Source organism: Hemitrygon akajei, chromosome 30, assembly GCF_048418815.1.
Source record: "Hemitrygon akajei chromosome 30, sHemAka1.3, whole genome shotgun sequence".
In the NCBI taxonomy this organism is placed as follows: Eukaryota; Metazoa; Chordata; class Chondrichthyes; order Myliobatiformes; family Dasyatidae; genus Hemitrygon; species Hemitrygon akajei.
The window spans coordinates 30,609,033-30,627,677 of record NC_133153.1 but is presented as its reverse complement, the minus strand read 5'-3'; the positions used below and the strand labels follow the sequence as shown (position 1 = coordinate 30,627,677).

Sequence of the window (18,645 nt, the reverse complement as noted above, 5' to 3'; positions counted from 1 at the left end):
TAGTTCACCACAGCCACACATTCCAGTGCCAACTTAACACGCTCACAAAGCTCAGCAGAACTATACCGAAGACGACCAGCAACAGAGCGACATCAGCTGTACAACACACACAAAACGTTGGGAGAGTTTAAAAGCGAGCAGAGTTGAAAAAGTGACGGTTACTTCTTCAGCGGTTTGATTGGGGCACGACTGCACGAGCGCATGGAGGTCGGCCAGTGAGAACTGCGGGAAGAGTTTAAAAGGAAGACAGCTTTACAGAGCAGAGAGTGGTGAGTGCGTGTAATGGTCTGCCAGTGGCAGCGATGGAGGCAGGAACGATAGGGTCTTTTAAGAGACACCTGGATGGATACATGGAGCTTAGAAAAATAGCCTATGAGTAAGCCTAGGTAATTCTAAGTTAAGGACATGTTCGGCACAGCTTTGTAGGTCGAAGGGCCTGTATTGTGCTGTAGGTTTTCTATGTAACTCAGCTGGTCAAGCGACATCTGTGGAAATTAATAACCTCTTTCCTCCCTTCTACCCACACACGTGGACAGTCCTCCAATTCTCCAAGCCTCCAGTCTCCAGGCTCCAAGCCTCATCCATCAGGCTTCAACTTGCAGAGTTCCAGTTACCAGTTGTGCTTTTTTGAATGATACCATTTTAACAAACTCATCCACTGCCTCTGGCAGCTCATTCCATATGCTCACCTCCCTCTGCGTGTAAATATACCTATGAACCCAACCCGCAGTTCTGGACTCCTCCTACCACGGAGAAAAGACTGTTGCCATCCACCTTATCTATGTCTTTTTTAATTTTATACTTTTATTTAAGCTTGCCCCCACCATTTCTCTACATTCCAAGAATATAGACCTAGTCTGGCCAACCCTATAACTCAGGCATTGCAGTCCTGAGTTATATATTTCTTCACTAAATATTCTTTGCACTCTCTCCAGTTTAACCATGACTTTTCCCTAACAGGTTGGCCAAAACTGTACATTGGTGCGACACCACCAATAAGTTACACAACTGCAACATATTGTCCCAACTCCTAGTCTCAATGTCTTGACTGACAAAGGCCAGCAAGCTAAAAGCTTTCTTCATCCCCTTGTCTACCTATGATGCTAGGTCTCCATGCTCAATTGCACTTTCTAGTGCCCTACAACACAAATCCTATTCTGGTTTAACTTTCCAAATGCTTCACACCACACTTATTTGCTTTGAAATAAAGCCTACTTGGCTTTATTTACATGGCCTACTTTCCAATTTTCACGTGTTACGTACCCGTGACACGTGACAGTGGTACCCTTGTCACGTGACTGGGGTTGAAGTTATACTGGACATGAGGGAATGGTTTTGTGATGGTGGAGTGATGTCATTTTCCCGCCAGGAGAGGTCATGTGACAGGTTTTTCTACAGGGTATAAAAGGAAGACCCACCCTGTCAGGTGGGGCAGTTCGTGGCGGAATTTGCCAGGATGACTTCATGTCACTGCGTGATTTAATGTGATGACGCAGTTTAGTTAAAAATGAAGTTTTATATAATGCCTAAAGTTTAAAAGGTCACTGCCAACGGTTTCTTTGCTGATGGAGAGTGAACAAAAGTTTGGAAGATGGAGATCGAGGAAAATCGATTTTCGACGGTGGATTGAGTTCGACCTTGTTTGATCCTCATTCGGAAGGATTTCGTTGACTATTCTCGTTGTTAATCCCTGGGTTGACCAGAAAGGATTGAGAATAGTGTGGGAAGAAAGGTCAGTACTTTTGAGCCATTATATTTTATAAAATTCTTCGTGGGAAAGTTCGACGCCGGGGAATCGAAGGACATCGACGTGGAAGAGAATTTACATCGCTTTAAAAAGTCTCTCCTTTTAAAAGTACTGTGAGCTTTTGAACTTTTGGCATATCGCTATAAAGAACTGTTTTCTTTCGGCGTATCGTTCTAAAGAACTGTTTTTTCCCAATACCGCTTTAAAGACTGTTTGGGACTGCAAAGCTATTAAGAACTGTGAATGTGTCGCACAGCAGCTGTTTTCCGGTTACGTTTGGGTTTGTTTACTTTTGAGGGGGTTTGTTTCAGTGTTTAATAAACGTGTTATTTGTTGTTAAACCCTTGCCTATCTCATCTATATTTATTGTTGCCTGAATACGTAACATTAATTATGGGGGCTACGTCCGGAATTGAATCGTTTGAGTTTAAAATGCTTTTTGAATTTTGAATCGGTGTTTTGGTAACGGGGATTGTTCGATTTTTTTTTGTTTGTTTGACTTGTGGTTGGTATTCGGCAACGATGAATATTGATGAGTTTCTGGATTCGCCAGACGCGGATTTGTTAGCGACGGCGAAAAAAACTGAAGTATCTGAGATTGCTAAGAGATTGCAACTTAAAGGTATTTTGGTGACAACATCAAAAGCTGTAATACAGAGAAAGATCGCATCACATTTTGTGGCTTCCGGTCATTTTGATGAATCGATTTTAGAATCGTTTCCAATAAGTAATCTGGAGATGCAGTTGCAAATCGAACAAATGATGTTAGAGAGGTGTAAAATGGAAGCTGAACAAAAGTAGAGAGATTTTGAATATGCAATGGCGAAATTAAGGTCTGGGAATCAGTCTTCTGATTTTAAAAAACCGTTTGTTGCTAGTCAAGAAATTAAATTGGTCCCTCCATTTAGTGAAACAGAAGTGGAAAGATATTTTCAACATTTTGAAACTATTGCTCGGATGTCAGAGTGGCCGAAAGATAAATGGTCAGTGTTGTTACAGAGTGTGATTAAAGGCAAAGCACAGCAAGTTTACACAGCTTTAACTGCTGCGCAAGCATTAGATTATGATATTGTGAAAACAAATATTCTCAAGGCATACGAATTAGTCCCAGAAGCTTATAGGGAAAGATTCAGGAGTTTGAAAAAGTCTGTGGAAAAGACTTATGTGGAATTTGCCTATGATAAAGCTATGTGTTTTGAGAGATGGGTTTCTTCTAAAAATGTAAATGAGGACTATGAGACATTGAGAGAGCTGATTTTAATGGAGGAATTTAAAAGAAGCATTCCTGTTGAAGTAAGGACCTACTTAAATGAGAGGGATACTGATAAATTGCATGACTGTGCTAGATTAGCTGATGAGTATGTTTTAATCCATAAGAATAAATTTCCTCAGGGTAGAATGTTTAAGAGGGAAAATAATATGGAGACTCCAGGTAAATTAGAAATTAAATCAGAGGTTAATGAGAGAGGTAAGGAGGAAGGAAAACCTGTGAAGGAAAGACAGTTTGGTCTTATTTGTAACTATTGTAAGAAGCCTGGCCATGTATTAGCTAACTGTTTCAAATTGAAAAAGAAAGAGAAGGAAGCAGTTCCAGATGCTTGTGTGCAACATACTGAAGCACCTGTAAAGTTACAGGGTTTGGTAAACACAAATGAGGATTTGTTAGAGTCTGACAAAGTTAGAAAGGGATACGATCATTTTATAACTGAAGGGTTTGTATCCTTGAAAGAAGGATCTACTCTGGTGCCAATAAAAATTCTTAGGGATACTGGAGCTTCTCAATCACTGATGTTAGATAGTGTGTTGAAGTTTAATGAAGAGAGTGATACTGGTGAGGTGAATTACATAAGAGGTGTTGGAAGTGATTTTATGCCTGTACATTTACATGAAGTAAATTTAAAGTCAGGGTTAGTTACAGGATTTGTTAAAGTAGGACTACAGCATAGCTTACCTGTGAAGGGTATTTCTTTATTGTTAGGTAATGACTTGGCAGGTGGACAAGTTTTTCCTGAAGTGCATTTGACAATGGAATCAGAGGAACCAGAGGTGAATTCTAACACAGATTCTTCCTGTGTTGTGACTAGAGCGATGGCTAAAAAAATTGATGTGCAGAATGAGGTTGTTACTCATGACTGTTCAACTCAGGATTCGAGTTTTGAGGATGTGTCAGAGACTTTCTTACCTTCGTTGTTTGAACAAGATTCTGGGAGTAAGTCTGACTATGAAGATTTATCTCTGTCTCGGAAGGAGATGATAGCAGAGCAGAATAGAGATCCTGAGATTGTAAAATTAAGGGAACAAGCTTTAATAGGTAGTGAAATTGAGAAGGTGTCAGTAGGATATTACTTGGAAAAAGGAGTGTTGATGAGGAAGTGGAGGTCGCCTACAATTCCTGCAAGTGAGGAATGGAATGTTGTTTATCAGGTAGTTGTTCCTAAAGTTTATCGGAATGAGATTTTGACTTTAGCTCATAGTGTGCCTTTAGGTGGACATCAAGGGGTAAGGAAAACTGTGGACAAGATTTTAAAACATTTTTACTGGCCTGGTTTAAGAAAAGATGTAGCGATGTTTTGTAAGACGTGCCATACTTGTCAAATTGTGGGTAAACCAAATCAGGTTACACCAGTAGCTCCATTACAACCTATTCCAGCATTCGGTGAACCGTTTTCTAAAGTTATTGTAGATTGTGTTGGTCCATTACCAAAGACAAAAACTGGTTATCAGTATTTGTTGACTATCATGTGTACTTCGTCTAGGTTTCCAGAGGCAGTACCACTTAGGAATATAAAAGCTAAAACTGTGACGAAGGCTCTTATAAAATTCTTTACTTATTTTGGATTGCCTAAGGAAATACAAACTGATCAAGGTAGTAATTTTATGTCTGGATTGTTTCAACAGATAGTTTATAAATTGGGAGCTAAGCAAATCACTTCGTCTGCATACCATCCAGAATCGCAAGGTGCTTTGGAGAGGTTTCATTCTACTCTCAAGAATATGATTAGGACATATTGTGTGGAAAATGAAAGTGACTGGGATGAGAGTATAAGCTTACTTTTATTTGCAGTAAGGGAATCGGTACAGGAATCTTTAGGTTTTAGTCCATTTGAACTTGTGTTTGGGCATAGAGTTAGAGGACCTTTAGCTTTATTGAAGGAACAGTGGATTAGTAAGGAAGTGCATACTAATTTGTTGGACTATGTTTTGAAATTTAAGGACAGGTTACATAAAGCTTGTAGTTTAGCCAAGGAAAATTTAAAGTTGGCTCAGGAGAAAATGAAAACTTGGTATGATAAGGAAGCTAGGATGAGGATGTTTAAGCCTGGAGATAAGGTGTTGGTTCTTTTCCCAGTGCAGACAAATCCTTTACAAGCTAGATTTCATGGACCTTATGAAATTGTGTCTAGAATCAATGATGTGGATTACGTAATAAAAACTCCAGATCGTAGAAAGTCAACACAACTTTGCCACATAAATATGATTAAACCATATTTTGAGAAACAATCTGGTACTGTGACTGTTGTGTTAGTGAGAATGAGTTTGATTTAACTGGGAACATGATAGATGATTCATCTGACTTTCATTCTAAATCTAACATTGTTTCGGTTAGGTTACCTAATTCGACCATTTTGGAAAATATGGATGAGAAATTAGCACGTTTACAGCTAGAGCAGAAACAACAGATGAAGGAATTGATTTTTAAGTATAAGGATTTGTTTCCAGATGTTCCGAGAAGGACTACTATAGCTTCACATGATGTAGATGTTGGAGATGCCAAACCTATTAAACAACATCCATATAGGATGAACATGGAAAAATGTGAACTTGCTGAGAAGGAAATTGAATACATGTTAGAGAATGATATTATTAGACATTCTAACTCGAATTGGAGTTCGCCATGTGTTATGGTGCCAAAACCTGATGGTAGTATTAGGTTTTGTACGGACTATAGGAAGGTGAATGCTGTAACGAAAACAGATGCATATCCAATTCCTAGAGTAGATGATTGTGTAGATAAAGTTGGGAAAGCAAAGTTCCTTACAAAGATTGATTTATTGAAAGGGTATTGGTGTGTTCCATTAACGGACAGAGGTAGAGAGATTTCTGCATTTGTAACTCCATCTGGGTTATATGAGTATAATGTTCTTCCATTTGGGATGAAGAATGCCCCAGGTACTTTCCAGAGGATGATTAATTCTGTGATTCAGGGATTGAAAGATACTGATGCTTATATTGATGATTTAGTGACAGGAAATGATACTTGGGAAGCACACATAATTGCGGTGGAGAAATTGTTTGAAAAGCTTTCAAAAGCTAACTTGACTATTAATTTAGCCAAGAGTGAATTTGGACATGCCACTGTGACTTACCTTGGTTATGTTGTAGGTCAAGGTAAGGTAGCTCCTGTTCAGGCAAAAGTTCAGGCAATTTTAGAGATTCCCACTCCGACGGGGAAAAAAACTCTCAGAAGATTTTTGGGAATGGTAGGATATTATAGAAAATTTTGTAAGAATTTTGCTAATGTTGCCCTTCCATTAACTAATCTTCTGCAGAAGAATGTAAAGTTTGTGTGGACAGTGCCTTGTCAGGAAGCATTTGAAAAATTGAAAACAATGATATGTCAACAACCTGTGCTTAAGGCACCTGACTTTGGAAAACCTTTTTCATTAGCTGTAGATGCTAGTGATGAAGCTGCGGGAGCAGTATTGATGCAAAGGAATGAGGGTGATGAGGTTGATCATCCAGTAGCTTACTTTTCTAAGAAATTTAATAAGCATCAAAGAAACTATTCAACAATAGAGAAAGAATTGTTATCTCTTGTTTTGGCTTTAGAATATTTTGAGGTATATGTTGGTACAACTCAAAAACCACTTATTGTTTACACTGATCATAATCCGTTAGTTTTTCTGAGTAAGATGAAAAACAAAAACAGAAGATTGTTAAATTGGAGTTTGATGTTACAAGAGTACAATATTGTGATAACTCATATTAAAGGTAGAGATAATGTGGTTGCTGATTGTCTATCTCGATGTTGAATGTACAATGTAATATTTTTTTTGTTTGGAGTGGTTTTTTTTATTGTAACACTCCTACTGTATTATATATTGTGTATGTTATAATTTATACATTTGTTTTTTTTTGTAAGAAATTGTTAAAATTTTTGTTCTTGTCAGACCAAAAATGTTTTTTTGGAGGGAGGTGTTACGTACCCGTGACACGTGACAGTGGTACCCTTGTCACGTGACTGGGGTTGAAGTTATACTGGACATGAGGGAATGGTTTTGTGATGGTGGAGTGATGTCATTTTCCCGCCAGGAGAGGTCATGTGACAGGTTTTTTCTACAGGGTATAAAAGGAAGACCCACCCTGTCAGGTGGGGCAGTTCGTGGCGGAATTTGCCAGGATGACTTCATGTCACTGCGTGATTTAATGTGATGACGCAGTTTAGTTAAAAATGAAGTTTTATATAATGCCTAAAGTTTAAAAGGTCACTGCCAACGGTTTCTTTGCTGATGGAGAGTGAACAAAAGTTTGGAAGATGGAGATCGAGGAAAATCGATTTTCGACGGTGGATTGAGTTCGACCTTGTTTGATCCTCATTCGGAAGGATTTCGTTGACTATTCTCGTTGTTAATCCCTGGGTTGACCAGAAAGGATTGAGAATAGTGTGGGAAGAAAGGTCAGTACTTTTGAGCCATTATATTTTATAAAATTCTTCGTGGGAAAGTTCGACGCCGGGGAATCGAAGGACATCGACGTGGAAGAGAATTTACATCGCTTTAAAAAGTCTCTCCTTTTAAAAGTACTGTGAGCTTTTGAACTTTTGGCATATCGCTATAAAGAACTGTTTTCTTTCGGCATATCGTTCTAAAGAACTGTTTTTTTCCAATACCGCTTTAAAGACTGTTTGGGACTGCAAAGCTATTAAGAACTGTGAATGTGTCGCACAGCAGCTGTTTTCCGGTTACGTTTGGGTTTGTTTACTTTTGAGGGGGTTTGTTTCAGTGTTTAATAAACGTGATATTTGTTGTTAAACCCTTGCCTATCTCATCTATATTTATTGTTGCCTGAATACGTAACACAGGCAACACAGTAGTGCAGTGGTTAGTGTAAAGCTATAACAATGATAGCTGTAAAATCTGGGTTCAACTCCTGCCTCTGCCTGTAAGGAGTTTGTATGTTCTCCCCATGACCACATGGGCTTCTTCCAGCTGCTCCAGTTTTTTCCCCCAGCTAACATGTTGGTGGCAGTAGTGTGGCAACACTTGTAGGCTGCCCAGAACAATCCTCACTGATTTGATTTGCCGTAAGTAAGACTTATTTCGGAATATTGGTAGCTCAGGTTGGCTATTTGGAAGTTTGTTTGAACACTGAGCTTGGCGAAATCTTTGCAGAAGTTTTGGCTCCATTCAAGAAGCCCATCATCAGTGCACAGTTGAGGGTGCTGTCTCCTCAGAATGCCTCTTGGAGGCATTGTCTTTTGAAGAAGTCCTCAGCTGGTTGAATGGTTTCACAGCAACCTTGCACTCAGTGCAATAAGACCAACAAATTGATTGTGGACTTTGGGAAAGGGGAAGTCAAGGGAACACACACACCCATTCTCATCAGCAGTGGAAAGAGTGAGCAGGTTCAAGTTCATGACTATCAATATCTCTGAAGATCTATCCTAGGTACAACATATTGATGCAATTACAAAAAGGCTATATTTCATTAGTAGTTTGAGGAAATTTGATATGTTACCAAAAACTCAAGCAAATTTTTAGATGTGCCGTGGAGAGCATTCTAATTGGTTGCATCACCGTCTAGTTTGGAAGGGCCACCGCACAGAATTGGAAACCTGCACAAATTTACAAACTCAGCCAGCTCTATCATGGACACTGGAATCCCCAGCAGCAAGGACTTCTTCAAAAGACAATGCTTCAAAGAGGTGGTATCCATAATTAAGGACCTGATCAATCAGGCCATGCCCACGTCTCATTGCTACAATCAAGGAGGACGCATAGGAGCCTGAAGACACACACTCAACTTTTAAGGAATAGCTTCTTCCCCTCTGCCATTAGGTTTCAGAATGGACAACGAAACCATGTACACTACCTCACTATATTTTTGGCCTCTTTTTGCACTACTTATTTAATTTAATTATATATATGTATTTCTTATTGTAATTTATAACTTTTAAAATCATGTATTGCATTGTACCGCTGCTGCAAAAAACAAATTTCACAACATTCACTTGTCTCTGATCTCCGAAGCGCGATATATGCTTCATTCATTTTTCTAACCAATGCCTCATCAGCCAGGACTCCTAATAATTTCCAGATTTATCCTTCAAATCATATTATCTATTTATTTATTGTTTGTTTGTTGCTTATACATGCAGTTTGTCTTCCTTTGCACACTGGTTGATTGACAGTCCTTGTGTGCAGTTCATCATTGACTCTCTTTGTTCTACTGTGAATGCCTGCAAGAAATCCAGAATAAGGTAATGTAATCCAGAGAGGTAATGTTGCAGCTGTATAGGATCCTGATCAGACCCCACTTGGAGTACTGTGCTCAGTTCTGGTCGCCTCACTACAGGAAGGATGTGGAAACCATAGAAAGGGTGCACAGGAGATTTACAAGGATGTTGCCTGGATTGGGGAGCACGCCTTATGAGAATAGCTCTAGTGACCTTGGCCTTTTCTCCTTGGAGGATGAGAGGTGACCTGATAGAGGTGAATAAGACGATGAGAGCCATTGATGGTGTGGATAGTTAGAGGCTTTTTCCCAGGGCTGAAATAGCCAACATGAGAGGGCACAGCTTTAAGGTGCTTGGAAGTAGGTACAGAGGAGATGTCGGGGTAAATTTTTTACACAGAGAGTGGTGAGTGCATGGAATGGGCTGCCAAAAACGGTGGTGGTGGCAGATATGATAGGGTCTTTTAAGAGACTCCTGGATAGGAACATGGAGCTTAGAAAAATAGAGGGCTATGGGTAACCCTAGGTAATTTCTAAAGTAAGTATATGTTTGGCACAGCATTGTGGGCCCAACAGCCTGTATTGTGCTGTAGGTTTTCTGTGTTTCCAAGTTTCTGGGGGGAGGGGAAGGCAGTGATAGGTGAAGCCAGGTGAGGGTAAAGGTGGGTGGATAGGAGAGGGTGAAGTGAGAAGCGAGGAGGTGATGGGTGGAAAAGATAAAGGGCTGAAGAAGAAGGAATCTGATAGGAGAGGAGCATTTACTTCCACCATCTTCAACGAAGTTCTACCACCAAATACATCTTTACCCACCCCAAACCCCACATTCTGCTGGCGTCGCTTGCTCCGTGATTCCCTTGTCCATTTGTTCCTGCCCACTGATCTCCCTCCTGGCACTTAACCCTGCAAGAGAAGAAGGGCTACACCTGCCCATTCACCTCTTTCCTCACCTCCATTCAGGACCCTAAACAGTCTTTCCAGGCGAGACAGTACTTCTACTGTATCAGGCGATCGCGATGCAGCTTCCTCTACCTCAGTGAGACCCCAGCGTAAACGGGGGCTGCTTTGTTGAGCACCTTCGCTCTGTCTGTAACAAGTGGACAATTATTTTAATTCCAATCCCCATTCCCATTCATACGTGTTCATCCATGGACCCCTCTACCGCAAGATCCGGCCATTCTCAGGTGTGAATTCTGTCTGGGTAGCTTCCACCCTGATGGCATGAACCTTGACTTATCAAATTTCTGATCATTTATGCCCCTCCCCCCTCTTCTTCCATTCACCATTATGGTTCCCCTCTTAATTTTTCTCTTCTCCTTATCTGCCTATCAACTCCCTCTGGTGCTCCTCTTCCTTCCCTTTCTCCCATGGTTTGCTCTCCTCACTTAACAAATTCCATCTCCTTCAGCCCTTTACCTTTTTCACACATGACCTCTCAGATTATCTCTTCATCTCCCCTCCCTCACCAACCTGGCCCACCTATCACCTTTGAGCTTATACTCCTCCCCCTCTTGGCTCCACCTTCCCCTTCCTTTCCAGTTCTGATGAAAGGGGCTCGGACCAAAACATTGACTCTTTGTTCCTTTCTATAGATGCTGCCTGATCTGCTGATTTCCTCCAGCATTTTGCATGGCTTGCTCTGGATTTTCAGAGTTGCAGAACCTCTTGTGCTTATGATTTATTGACCGACCCACTAGTCCCTCCAGCACTTGAGATGCGTTATTAAAAGCAACGATGACTCAGAAAGACTCTGCCTCTGAACTTGCTGCTGAAAACAGAAATATGATAGATTGTGAATAGAAAAAATGCGGCAAGATAAACGACGCATGATAAGAGAAGCTTAAAAGCTGTGGTGCCTCCATTAGAAAAGTGCCATACTCTTTTCCTTTGCTGAAGTTACAACCGCTTTGAAGCTATTACTTTTGACCACGACAGTAAGTAAAAGGTAAAAAGTACAAACAACATATTATGTAAACTACCTTGCACTTTCAGATGATGATAACGGATAACCTCGAGTTCTAAAACACGCCTGTGCATTTGTTTGTGAATGTTTTACAGATTGTATTTTCAGAAATTAAGAATTGCATTATTAGTAGAAGCTGATTTTTTTTGTGTGTGCCGTGCAGTATTATATTAACAGAGGAGTTTGAACATTTTCCCCATGACTGTGTGGGTTTCCTCCCACAGTTCAAAGATTAGTTGGTTAACTGGTCATTGTAAATTGTCCTGTGATTAGGTCAATTGTTGGGGCAGTGCAGCTTGATGGGGCAGAATGGCTTATACCGTGCTGAATCTCTCAATAAATAAATCCTGTTTCGATCACAAACAAGAGAAAATCTGCAGATGCCAGAAATCCAAGCCACACACACAAAATGCTGGAGGAACTCAGCAGGCCAGACAGCATCTATGGTATAGGGTACAGTCGATGTTTCAGGCTGAGATCCTTTGGCGCCGTCGGAGAAAAAAAAAGATGAGGAGTAGATTTAAAAGTTGGAGTCGAGGGGAGGGAGAAACACAAGGTGAGAGATGAAACCGGGATGGGGAGGGGTGAAGTAAAGAGCTGGGCGGTTGATTAGTGAAAGAGATACAGGACTGGAGTAGGGGGAAATCTAATAGGAGAGGACAGAAGACCATGAAAGAAAGAAAGGCGAGAGGAGCACCAGAGGAAGGTGATGGGCAGGTAAGGAGATAAGGTGAGAGAGGGGAAAGGGGATGGGGAATGGTGGGGAGGCAATACCAGAAGTTAGAGAAATGGATGTTTATGCCATCAGGTTGGAGGCTAACCAGACGGAATATAAGGTATTGTTCCTCAAACCTGAGTGTGGCCTCATTGTGACAGTAGAGGAGGCCGTGGACTGACATGTCAGAATGGGAATGGGAGGTAGAATTGAAATGTACAGCCACTGGGAGATCCTACTTCTTCTGGCGGACAGAGTGTAGGTGCTTGGCGAAGATGTGCTTGGTGGTGGGATCCCGTTGGAGGTGGCGGACTTTGGTGGGGTGGTAGGTGAGGACAAGAGGAACTTTATCCCTGGCAGGGTGGCGTGAGAGCAGATGTCTGTGAAATGGAAGAGATGCAGTTGAGGGCAGTGTTGACGGTGGAAGATGGGAATCCCCTTTCTTTGAAAAAGGAGGTCATCTCCTCTGTTCTGGAATGAAAAGCCTCATCCTGAGAGCAGATGCAAAGGAGATGGAGGAATTGAGAGAAGGGGTTGGTGTTTTTACAAGTGGAAGAGGTATAGTCTAGGTAGCTGTGAGAGTCCTTGGGTTTATAATAGACATCAGTAGATAATCTGTCTCCAGACATAGAGACAGAGAGATCGAGAAAGGAGAGGGAGGTGTTGGAAATGGACCAACAAAATTTAAGAGCAGGGTGGAAGTTGGAGGCAAAGTTGATGAAGTTGACGAGCACCACGTAGGTGCAGGGAGCAGCACAATGCAGTTGTCAATGCAGTGTAGGAAAAGAGGGGTACGGACACCAGAGTAAGCTTGGAACATAGACTGTTCGACGCAGCCAACAAAAAGGCAGGCGCCCATGGCTACACCTTTTGTTTGAAGGAAGCGGGAAGAGACAAAGGAGAAATCATTGAGAGTGAGGACTAGATCCACTAGACAGAGTAGAGTGGTGGTGGAGGGGAACTGGTTGGGTCTGGTGTCCAGAAAGAAATGGAGAGCTTTGAGGCCTTCCTGGTTGGGGATGGAAGTGTACAGGGACTGGACCTCCATAGTGAAAATAAAATGATGGGGGCCAGGGAACGTGAAATCTTTGAAAAGATCCAGAGAATGTGAAGTGTAATTGAAATCCTGTTTCAATCTCACAATCTTCTTCTACTTATTCTATGACTAACCCTGTCAAACTTTGCACCATTCTAATCAATTTAAATTGGTATATTGGTTTATTATTGTTAATGCTGCATGCAATAGGTACACTGAGAAACATGTTTTACATATTATCCAAACAGCAGGACTAGCAAGTGTCTTATACTGCGCATTAAGTGGTAAGGAAATGCTTTAACAGTCCTGATGAAGAGTTGATGCACCATCAATAATTCTCTGAGACGTGAGGCGAGATATCGGCTTTTATTGGCTGGAAGAAAGAACAAGCAGCAATTGACCACCACACTAGATCCTGGAGACTGAGGCCGGGGCTGTGTCTCCAATTGCCTTTATACTGGGGTCTGTGGGAGGAGCCACGGTCAGTGTCAGCAGGGGGGGCGTGTCCAGACAGGTATATGTAGTTCACCACAAGAGTCTCAGCTGAAACATTGACTCTTTATTCCCCTCCATGGATGTTACCTGACCTGATGAGTTCTTTCAGCAATTTGTGTGCGTTACTCTGGATTTTCAGCATCTGCCGAAACCCTTGCATTTATGTTGCGAGGGCCACTTTACAGGAGATGGTCACTTAATGTCCTCCTTCACTCAGGGTCTTTTTTTTGTGTGAGACTCTGTATTTTACAGTTATCATAATTATATGTACAATGTCTGCCTTGTGCTGTGTGTGACTATTGGTAATGTGAGTTGAATCTTGGCCCCGGAGTAATGCTGTTTTGTTTGACTGTATTCATGGGTATTCATGTGTAGTTAAACTACAATTAAACTTGAACTTGTTTGTATCGCGATAATTTCATTGCAGGCCAGTTAGCATAATCAAACACTAGAACGTAGAGCCCTGATTGTCTGTGGAAAGAGAAAATGAGTTCTAGTTTCAGGCTCAAACCAAGGGACAGTTTTCGTGTCTCACCAAGTCCACATGACCACATATACAACATTGTCATGGCACACTGAGGTAATTAATCAGCAGCAATACTTGTTATACTTCAGTGATACTTTCTGGCAAAGTTATCCCATCCTCTCCTCTCAGCAATAGTTATACTTAGGCACGCAGTGGCCACTTTATTAGGGGCAAACAATAAAAGTAAGCAAAATACATTTAGAACAAAATTCAGTCCTCAGACACGGAGCCCAGACCAGACAGAGCAGGCCCACTGCCTCAGCCTTAGTTCAGCAAAGAACAGCAGGAAGCAGAACTGGCCCATTCTTTCCTGCAGTCCTGACACCCTGCCTTATCAATCATCTGGCCTGGCGTTTAAATCCTCCAAACATCGATTCATTGCTCTCTCAAAGACTGGGACCTGTTGCATTGATACACTTTGGGCCTAGACCCCACCCACCCGCCATACGTCAGCCCGTGCCCAATATTTCCCAATTAGTCCGATGCTTAAATTGATCAAATCTCGCTATTGGTTTAGGTGTAAGGGCTCTGAATCTCCTCCACTCTGCTTGCTTCAACTCTGACTCTGTCTCAAATATGCCTTGACCTTGCTCCTGCACACACACACTTCGACCCTCCACTCAGCCTTGCTTCCTCATTGTTTGCAGTGACCGTATACCATGAATATTTACAGAAAATGTGTTATTAATAAAATATTTAATTGTATTTCTTACTTTGAAAGCCACCATGAAGTTGTTGCTTGACTTCAGCAGCACCATCTTAAACTGGATTAGATATTTGTATTAAAGAGCAGGTGTATAGGTGTACCTAACAAAGTGACCTCTGAGGTAGTTTTTCGATTAAGCTCAAATTTACAGTTTCCTTATCTTTGTGGTTTAACCATATCACCATAAATTCAACACAGTCTTCAACATATGGCCTGCCTTACAATAACTGTCTTATGTTTTAATGTTACAGGTTGTATAATTCAGATGTTCCCCATTCTCACCTTGAGAGGATGAAATGACCAAACAGTATAGGATATCTGTGGTGAACTACATATACCTGTCTGGACACGCCCCCTGCTGACTGCTCCTGTGGCTCCTCCCACAGACCCCTGTATAAAGGCGATTGAGGTCTGAGCCCGGCCTCTCAGTCTCCAGGATGTAGTATGGTGGTCACTCACTGCTCGTTCCTTCTTCCAGTCAATAAAAGCCGATATCTCACTTTTACGTCTCAGAGTGAGTTACTGATGGTGCATCAATATCCCAAACCAGAAAATGTCACAGTGGGAATCTCAAGTCTTTATGGTGGAAGATATGCATTGCTGATCAGGATTTGTTGCTATGGGGCATACAAAGTCAGAGCTTTCCATTTCACCACTCCTTGTTACTTTGGTATTTGCAATACAAAGTCTTGCTCCTTGAACTCATAAAAAGAACCTGTTGCTCACTATCCCTGTGGTAACTTGTCATCCTTGAAACATCAGCTGAGCCCATGAACTGGAAAGGTGACCTAGTTGTGTAGCTGAGTTCTGCTTCCAAATTAAATTTGTGTGTTGTATGTCATTCAAATTCAGCTACAACTGGGAGTGTACTCCATACAGTGAGTAGAGTTAAGGTGGTGACAAGAAAACACACAACTACATGTAAAATGTTTTTTGTTACCTATATACTATTATGCTTACCAACATTTCTAATTATTTCTACAACAGGATCGGTGTGATCAGCTATTTTCAAGATGGATAGTCCTGGATGGAAAAGCAGATTGCAGATTGCATGTGCTCTTAGCATTTTCATCATGCTGCCTTGTCCAGTCACACAAGGGGCTAAGATATTGGTTGTACCCGTGGATGGAAGTCATTGGATCAATATGGAGATTCTAATAGAAAAACTAAAAGAACACGGACACAATATCACAGTGCTTTCTTACTCATCAACTTTGTATGTAAATGAAAGACCAGATCTCTTTGAATTCATAAGGACTAAACAAGAGAAAGATATTGAACAATTTGGAGTTATGAAGCAGCTTGAATATCTTGTGCAAAATTCATTGGAAAACTTCCAGAATGGTTGGACAACATGGGGCAAAATTAAGTTGTTTTTAACTTATAATCTTTTCAAGTATCATTTACATAGATTTTTTCAGGATGAAACCAGGGCAATATTTGAAAACAAAAGCTTGTTAAACCGACTTAAGAATGCAGATTTTGAGATATTGCTTACAGATCCAGTTTTTGTTGCTGGTCCAATGCTTGCTTATTATTTAAAAGTCCCATTGGTGTATAATGTTCGATGGCTTCCTTTTGGAGAAGCTCATTCTCATTTTGCTCCATCGCCACTTTCTTACATCCCAAATCCAGGCTCACACTTTACAGATAAAATGAATTTTCTCCAGAGAACAGAAAACATTGTGCAGTATCTTATTCAGCTAGTCATCTCAGAATTATTTATATACCCAATATATAAAGAAATCTGTCATCAACATCTGGGACCAGACACAGACATCCAAACGCTTCTCTTGAGGGCTGATTTGTTGCTAATGAGAATGGATTTTGTGTTTGAATTCCCAAGACCCACCATGCCAAATATTGTCTACATTGGAGGCTTCCAGTGTAAACCAGCCCGACCACTAGCGGCAGAGTTTGAAGAGTTTGTTCAAAGCTCAGGAAAGCATGGACTTATTGTGATGTCGTTAGGATCTGTTATACATTCCTTGCCAAAGCAGATTACAATGGAAATAGCTGAGGCATTTGCTCAAGTACCCCAGAAGGTGATTTGGAGATATGATGGAGAAACCCCTCCCAATGTAGGTAATAATACACTACTGATAAAATGGATCCCTCAGAACGACCTTCTGGGACACCCCAACACACGAGTCTTCATTTCTCATGGTGGTACCAATGGTATTTATGAGGCCATCTATCACGGGGTGCCAGTGATTGGCATGCCTCTAATTTTGGACCAGTTTGACAATATAGTCCGACTTGAATCTCGAGGCGCAGCAAAGATGCTTGATGTTGCAACCGTGCATTCAACAGATCTATTGCAGGCACTTAACGAGGTGATAAATGGCACATTTTACCGGGACAACATGAAGAAACTCTCTGCCCTCCATCGGGACCAGCCAGAGTCACCAATGGAGCGAGCCATTTTCTGGATTGAGTATGTTGCCCGACACAAAGGAGCAGGCCATTTGCGCTCTGAATCCTACCGACTGCCCTGGTACGTTTACTACTGTGTTGATGTGATGGTCTTTCTGTTGTCCATGTTACTCATGGTCACAGTGCTGATGGTTGTAGCACTGAAGAAACTTTGTCGTATTGCATGTGGAGGAAAACAAAAGACTGAGTGAGGTTACACTATCTTGTGTTGGGATATGGTGCTTTATGTTGTTTAGAATTAATTGATTTTTTTTTCTGAAGTTATTCCATGGAACATTCTTTCCAGATTTCATGAATTTAGCAAAGGCTACTCTGAGAATAAATCATTAGCAATAGACACATTATAATATAGACTTTGTGCTTTTATATACACAAAAGAATTGAAACTACCTGATCCGCATTTCACAGGGAAAACAGGGGATGTAAAAGTGTAAAGTGACTAGAGGTATAAGGGAAAACAAACTAATTCAGCTGACCTATGAATAAAGAAATATTCTTTTGAAATGTATTTGATTTTAATGATTCTTCATGTCGGTCAAATTATTTTTATCACTCATGAATCCTAGTGAAATTTTGGTCTAAAAATTATGCAAGAAATGTCAAAGTTCAGTGTCAAGTGTATCTTTGATGCTGATTGAAATACAGAATAAGTAGTTTTCAATGTGCAGGAAAAATGTATTTACGCATATCGTCTGCAGACAAGTGGGCAGCAATATCAAGCGATCTGAAGAGGAATGGTCTGAAGGTTCCCCAAACCTGTTGAGTCACTCAGATTCCATCAATGTATTGCATGCATTAACCTTAACATGTTTGCTCAACAACAATCTATCAATGTTCATCAACCAATTATCCCTCTAGACCAGGGGTTCCCAACCTTTTTGATGTTGTGAAACAATACCTTTAAACAGGGGGTCTGCGGAGCCCAGTTTGGAACCCAGCTCAAGACTAAGTAGCTTAAGTAACTTGAGTGGAAGGAGTTGCAAATATCCTAAACTTGTAACATGCAAAATGCCTACACTGGTATACCCCTCCCCCAATTTACATTCATTTGTATCTATACATCATTGTGATGTCAAGATTCAATTGAACACAGGCCTAGGTGATGCAAATTGTCCTTCTGTTTTATCCTATCACTCCTTAACTGTGGTTATATTTGCTCTAAGATGTGATGCCCCAAAATGTAGTCTGTCTAGAGCTTTTGCTTTGTTGGCCTGACATCTAATCTATTTTTATCATTTAATTATTTAGTGCTTTGTGTACAATCCCACAATAATTAGCATTTATATACACAGTAGCCACTCTATTAGGTATATCCTGCAATATTCCCTGCAATTTGTAATGACCAGTGTGCGCAAAAATCTTGTGCTGTGCAATTTTTTCTCAGTGACAACAACTTGTGTGCACGGAATAATTTCTTCAATAAAAAATATTAATAAGCCTATTCTAAGATATGCAGACAAATAATCATAAAGGCCATGTTGTCAACACCATCTGCAGCAGAAACCGCAAAAAGGAGTGTGATTGTGTGCGATCATGAAATATGCTTACAATCCTAACGATGTAGAGGGT

At 40.9% G+C, this 18,645-nt stretch overlaps 1 pseudogene; it reads left to right on the top strand.

Moving 5' to 3' along the window:
* The first annotated feature begins 58 nt into the window (after positions 1 to 58).
* Positions 59 to 17,580, top strand: LOC140718929 (UDP-glucuronosyltransferase 2C1 pseudogene; annotated as a pseudogene).
* Positions 17,581 to 18,645: the final 1,065 nt, after the last annotated feature.